Genomic DNA, 7,395 nt, shown 5'->3' with positions numbered 1-7,395 from the left:
GCAACTGGATACGAATTTGGTCCCAGGTTTGGGAAATCACTTTTTCAGTGTAGCCTTTTCCCACAACTCATCCATCCAGGGATACTTGAGAAGAGTTGCAGAAGGTGGAGGAACTCTATTGGAGAATCCTCCAGCTGAACCAATCAGTAGGTCTTTCCAGGACGTTTTCTTTTCCCTTTGGGTCCTCTGCCTTCACTGTATCCCTCAGTGTACCATTATTGCATCTTTCCAAATCACTTCTTATGATATTTAACTAAGGGCTTCTCTACACCAGGCTATTATCCTGTGCCTTTACCAGTTTTCTGCTTCGGGATTCTTTGCGGGATTAAGAATGGCTCCTTTGCATGTGCTCTGCTGGGGGGGGGGCACTTCCTTTCTCTGCAGTTCTATATGTTTCAATCTACAGCCACCAGCTGGCACTGTGGTATAGCTGTGATATACTGGAATTGCACAAATACACAAGTCCTTGGAACACCATTAAAATTAAATACTGCATTTTCTCTATTAAGAAAAAAGCCCCAGTAATGGTCAGAAATCACAGGACAGGCCCTGGAGCGTCACAGCATCTTTTGACGGACACACAGACTACCGTGAGCCACCAATCACGAGAACACGATAAAAGCCGTGTGTAGAGAAGGCCTAAGTGAAACAATGTAGTAAGAGATGAACAGGAAACAGCAGCTGTTTTGCTTTCTAGCAACATGTCACTGGAGAAATCAAGTGAAAGCTGAATGATTTGGGGGCTGTGTTCGAGATGCAGTTTCATTCCGTTGTTTTCATTGCATCACTGATGGCAGTTTAAGCTGGAAAGAAGGAAGGAAGCAGTGGGAATTACCAACTCATTTTGGAATGGTTCTTCATGTTCCTTTTCACTCGTTCGTTCCATGTTTAACTCAAAAATGTTCACGTTTGAGGTTCCAAATATGCCATGTGTATTGTTCCCTACTTCTCTCTACAGAGGATTCAGAAAATGGAACTAGAAAACTTTCAAAAGATGAGGTTTCAAATAATTCACTTTGTTAGGTGTCTGTTGTGGAGAGACTTTGTAAAAAGAGAAACATACGTTCACATTGTAGTTCTGAAATCTGCCCACCTATGTCTTTTTATCTGTGTTTGCCACTGAAGTTTGCCTAGAAGGAACGAATGAAACTTGTCAAGTGCGTTCTGACACCATGACCCCAAACCACAGAAAATATGACATACCGATTCTCAGTCAAGCTGTCAGGCAGAAGACGACTGTCACCGGCAGCTGACTATCCAATGGAGGGTGGTCAGAGTGCGAGGGGATCTTCTCCTCCGTGCTCCGGCTGCCCTGCATTTGCGACTAGACGGCCGATTTGGGCTGTCTAACCAGGGCGTCTCGGAGCCAGGGTTGACAGAGGAGGCCGGACGGTGCATAGGAAGCATCAGACCAGTGCTTCTGCTGTTCCCTCCCCTCCCCATCCCTTGGAACGACCCCTTTCGGCTGCTCTGTGGTGCTTTTATGAGCACAGAGCCGGGGATGAAGTGTGCCTCCTACGAGGTGGCGGGAAGGGGTCGGGGAATCACAGTGCTCAGGAATCAGAACCCAGCTTGAGTTGGCTATTGTAGGGGACTTTAAGAGGCAGCTAGGGCGCTCCTGCCCCTTCATGGATCACTGCCTTGTTGTGGCGAAGGGGCTTGCGTAACTCAGTGAAGCCATAAGCTATGCCGTGCAGGGCCACCCAAGACGGACAGGTCATGGCAGTGAGTTCTGACAAAATGTGGTCCACTGGAGAAGGAAATGGCAACCCACTCCAGTATTCTTGCCAAGAAAACCCCATGGAACGTATCACAAGGCTAATAGATATGACGCTGGAAGATGAGCCCCTCAGGTCGGAAGGTCTCCAATATACTACTGGGGAAGAGCAGAGGGTATTTCCAAGTAGCGCCAGAAAGAGTGAAGCGCCTGGGCCAAAGCCGAAAAGACTGGACACTCAGCTGTGGATGTGTCTGGTGGTGAAAAGAAAATCCGATGCTGTAAAGAACAATATTGTTTAGGAACCTGGAATGTCAGATCAATGAATCAAGGTAAGCTGGAGGTGGTCAAACATGAGATGGCAAGATTGAACATCGACATCTTGGGAATCAGTGAACTAAAATGGACAGGCATGGGCGAATTTAATTCAGGTGACCATCATATCTACTATTGTGGGCAAGAATCCCTTAGAAGAAATGGAGTAGCACTCATAGTCAACAAAAGGGTGGGAAAAGCAGTACTGGGGTACAATCTTAAAAATGATAGAATGATCTCAGTACAAATCCAAGGCAAACCATTCAACATCACAGTAATTCAAGTCTATGCCCCAACCACTGATGCCAAAGAAGCTGAGGTTGATCGGTTCTATGAAGACCTACAACACCTTCTAGAACTAACACCAAAAAAAGATGTCCTCTTCATCATAGGGGATTGGAATGCTAAAGTAGGAAGTCAAGAAATCACTGGGATAACAGGCAGGCATGGCCTTGGTGTACAAAATGAAGCAGGACAAAAGCTAATAGAGTTTTGCCAAGAGAACACGCTGATCATAGCAAACACTCTTTTCCAACAGCACAAGAGGTGACTCTACACATGGACATCACCAGATGGTCAATATCGAAATCAGATTGATTATGTCCTTTGCAGCCAAAGATGGAGAAGCTCTATACAGTCAGTCAAAACAAGACCTGGAGCTGACTGTGGCTCAGATCATGAGCTTCTTGTTGCAAAATGTCAGCTTAAATTGAAGAACGTAGGGAAAACCACTACACCATTCAGGTATGACCTAACTCATATCCCTTATGAATATACAGTGGAGGTGAGGAATAGATTTCAGGGATTAGACCTGATAGACAGAGTGCCTGAGGAACTATGGACGGAGGTCCGTAACATTGTTCAGGAGGCAGCAACTCAATCCATCCCAAAGAAAAAGAAATGCAAGAAAGCCAAGTGGCTGTCTGATGAGGCTTTACAAGTAGCTGAGGAAAGAAGGGCAGCGAAAAGCAAGGGAGAAAGGGGAAGATATATGCAACTGAATGCAGAGTTCCAGAGAATAGCAAGGAGAGACAAGAAGGCCTTCTGAAATGAACAATGCAAAGAAATCGAAGAAAACAACAGAATGGGAAAGACTAGAGATCTCTTCAAGAAAATCGGAGATCTCAAGGGAACATTTTGTGCAAAGACGGGCATGATAAAGGACAAAGAAGGCAGGGACCTAACAGATGCAGATGAGATTAAGAAGAGGTGGAAAGAATACACAGAAGAACTATACAGGAAAGATCTGAATGTCCCTGATAGCCATGATAGTGCGGTCACTGAACTTGAGCCGGACATCCTCGAGAGTGAAGTCAAGTGGGCCTTAGGAAGCATTAGGAACAACAAAGCTAGCGGAGATGACAGTCTTCCAGCTGAGCTATTTAAAATCCTAAAAGATGATGCTGTTAAAGTGCTGCATTCAATATGCCAACAAATTTGGAACACTCAACAATGGCCGCAAGACTGGAAAAGGTCAGTTTACATTCCAATTCCAAAGAAGGGCAACGCCAAAGAGTGTTCAAACTACCATACAATTGCGCTCATTTCACATGCCAGAAAGGTGATGCTCAAAATCCTACAAGCTAGGCTTCAGCAGTATGCGAACCGAGAACTACCGGAAGTACAAGCTGGGTTTCGAAGAGGCAGAGGAACTAGAGATCAAATTGCCAACATTTGCTGGATCAAGGGGAAAACAAGAGAATTCCAGAAAAACTTCTCTTTCTGCTTCATTGACTACGCTAAAGCCTTTGATTGTGTGGATCACAACAAACTGTGGCAAATAAGTAAAGTGATGGGAGTACCAGACCACCTTACCTGTCTCCTGAGAAACCTGTACGAGGGTCAAGAAGCAACAGTCAGAACCAGACATGGAAAAACCGAGTGGTTCAAAATTGGGAAAGGAGTACGACAAGGCTGCATATTGTCACCCTGCTTATTTAACTTATATGCAGAGTACATCATGAGAAACGCCGGGTTGGATGAATCAGAGGTCAGAATTAAGATTGCTGGGAGAATGATCAACAACCTCCGATATGCAGACGACACCACCCTAATGCCAGAAAGCGAAGAGGTTCTAAAGAGCCTCTTGTTGAGGGTGAAAGAGGAGAGTGCAAAAGCTGGTTTGAAACTCAACATTAAAAAAACTAAGATCATGGCATCTGGCCCTATCACTTCCTGGCATATAGAAGGGGAAGAAATGGAAGCAATGACAGATTTTACTTTCTTGGGCTCCAAGATCACCGCAGACGGTGACTGTAGCCATGAAATTAAAAGACGCTTGCTCCTTGGGAGGAAAGCTATGGCAAACCTAGACAGCATAGTCAGAAGCAGAGACATCACCTTGCCGACAAAGGTCCACATAATCAAAGCTATGGTTTTCCCAGTAGTAATGTGTGGCTGTGAGAGCTGGACTATAAGGAAGGCTGAGTGCCAAAGAATTGATGCCTTCGAACTGTGGTGCTGGAGAAGACTCTTACGAGTCCCCTGGACTGCAAGGAGGTCATATCAATCAATCCTAAAGGAAATCAACCCTGAGTGCTCATTGGAAGGACAGATACTGAAGCTGAAGCTCAAATATTTTGGCCACCTAATGCGAAGAGAAAACTCTCTGGAAAAGACCCTGATGCTGGGAAAGACTGAAGGCAAAAGGAGAAGGGGACTGCAGAGGATGAGATGGCTAGATAGCATCACCGATGCAATGAATATGAACTTGAGCACGCTCCGGGAGACAGCGCAGGACAGGAAGGCCTGGCGTGCTATGGTCCATGGGGTCACGAAGAGTCGGACACGACTGAACGACTGAACAACAACAACAAGGGCGCTCCTGACAGCATGCTGAGGAGTAGTCAGGCTTCACGCATGAAAGCAAAAACTCCTAAGTCCCTGCAGAGAACCTCTCTCCCTCCTTTCCAGTGGGCAGAGTCATTGGGAGGGGAGGAGTGGAATAATAATAATAATGATACCTTGTTCCAACAGACTAGGTCCTTGTGGCTCAGAAGAAATTGGAACAGCAAACCATGTTTTTCTTTTCTGTAATCTTTACGGAGATCTGTGTAATAAGGTGATTAACACATTCAGCTCTTTGTATCCAGGATGAAAATCTGAATCCTATGTTCTTTTCTTTGTTCTCATGCAAAAGGGTTTGTCACAAAAGTTGCTAAATACTTGCTGAGAGTGATAGGGATACAGTCTAAAATATTATCGAACTAGATGACATTTTCTGCCTGTGTTCTCTTTTACTCTTTTTTGATGTCTAACTATTGTCTAAACAGAGATATTTGATGTATGTTTTAGGACTTCATCTCTGCAAGTCAAACGACTTGCCACTCTTTGGAAAGGTGTTGGAACGGGTGTTGGCCTCACAATTCGAATTAGTGTTGGATGATGCTGATGCTTTAGTTCCACTCCAGTCAGGTTTCGGACCGGGTTATGGGATGGAAGCAGTGTGGTCGCCTGTCAAGGGCTCCTTGGAGGCCTCTCTCAGTCTAATCCAGTAGCCAAGTCCAGACACAGACGAAGGGATTCTTTTCAAAGCTTTATTCTTCTATTACAACTTAACCACTATACCGTTTGCAACTGGATCTGAGCAGCACCGAACCTATGCCCTAAGTTGGAACAGTTGGTCCCCGTTTGAAAGGGAATTACTGGCAGACCCCTGAACCTAAGGCCTAGGGAGAGTCCCTCCCCTTTTCCCTTGGATCCTCTGGACGCAGCCGTTGTTTGCGCGCCAACCAGGCACTCCGCCTCCTTTCTGCGACCTCCATCTGGCGCTGCTCTCTGCGTCGGCGTCGCGCGTCCACCAAGTTTGCTATCCTCTCTCTGTTACTCCCTGGACGGCTATCTAAGCTAGGGATGTTGGTGGGAGGAATCTCCATCAGCTGTTGGCCCTGGGAAAGAGGAGTGCGCTCCCCTCCCAGGAGCGGCTGCTCTTCCTCAGAATCAAAACTACTCTGGGATTCTATGGGCTGTGTCCACCCTGACATCGCCTAGCTGATAACGTCTACCACGGACTGCATCGGGGGGTGCAACCCGGCTGGTTCTTCTAGAATGCTCAGCAGCTTTCGATACCATGGACCTTCTGGGTCGTTTCCCTGAGCTGAGCTACAGAGGCCTGGTTTTAAAGTGATTCCAGCTGTGGCACCATCTGAAGAGGACGGACCTTGCCTTGGTTAGTCACACACACGTGACCTCCAGGCTGGACTGCTGTAGTGTGTGATATGGCGGGCTGCCTTTGAAGACGGTTCAGAAACTCCAGCTCATGCAGAATGCGGCCGCCCGAGTGTTGGTGGGGGTGAGGCGATGCGATCACGCACTGCCTATACTGCACCGGCAGCAGCACTGGCTACCAGTGTGTTTCTGCTGCTTTTGGCATTTCAAGCCTTCAGTGGTTTGGGACCAAGTTACTGGAAGGACTGCCTTCACCCATATCAGCCCGCCTGCACTTTCAGATCAGAAAGAGAGGCCCTTCCCATTTATCCACTTGTGAGAGCAGTCAGGTGAGTGATCACACGTAAGGGGGCCTTCCCTGTAGAGGTCCCACACCTTTGGAACTCATTGCCATTGTAGGTGCACCATGCTCCGTCATTGCAGGCTTTTAAGAAGGCCTTGAAAACATATGATTTGACCGTGGCCTTCTCTTAGTATGACTGCTTTTGTTGCTGTTACTGCTGTTATCATTGTTGCTGGTTATATTGCTGGCTGTTATTGCTTTTATTATTTTTATGTTTCTATCACTTTTCATGTTTTAACTCTTTTCATGTATTATATTGCTGTATGCTGCTGTCGGAGGGCTTCTACCTTGAAAGGTGGACAAGGAATGTTTTCAATCAGTAAATAAATAAATAAATAAAATCCAAAGCCCGCTTCAATACTGCTTTTCAGTACATATAAATCTGAGAACATTATATTTATAGTTGCTATAGTGGACTTCCTTCTTAAGCACAGTTGAAAAAAACTTTACTGCCCCATGTTGCTAGTCATATACATCCCCCCTAGTGTGAGATATGTTGGAACAAACCTCTGAGTGAAGCCACGCCCGCTCGCACCCCTGGGCCTGGCCCCCGAAGGAACCCTCTGCAAACAGACCTTACTCTTTACTCTTGCAAACATACCGGGCCTTGCAAGGGTTGGAAGAGCCCTTTGTTTCACAGAGTGACACCTTCAAGCAAACAGACATAGCTCGCACATTGTGCCCACCCCGTCAGAGTGGAGCTGGCATCCGTAGGCACGGCTCCTGCCATGGGGCACCCCTGTAGTCCCCTGAACGTTCTCCGTGGTTCCCCATTTGCATTAGTGGCTCCCACTAGTAACCAATTGCCTTTAATGGATTTCAGGTTTGCACTATAAATTACAGGCATAGAAAG

This window comes from Heloderma suspectum, chromosome 2, assembly GCF_057233095.1.
Source record: "Heloderma suspectum isolate Gila_16-S chromosome 2, 16-S_ref, whole genome shotgun sequence".
In the NCBI taxonomy this organism is placed as follows: Eukaryota; Metazoa; Chordata; class Lepidosauria; order Squamata; family Helodermatidae; genus Heloderma; species Heloderma suspectum.
The sequence above is the reverse complement of the archived record's forward strand: the minus strand, read 5'-3'. Positions refer to the sequence as shown.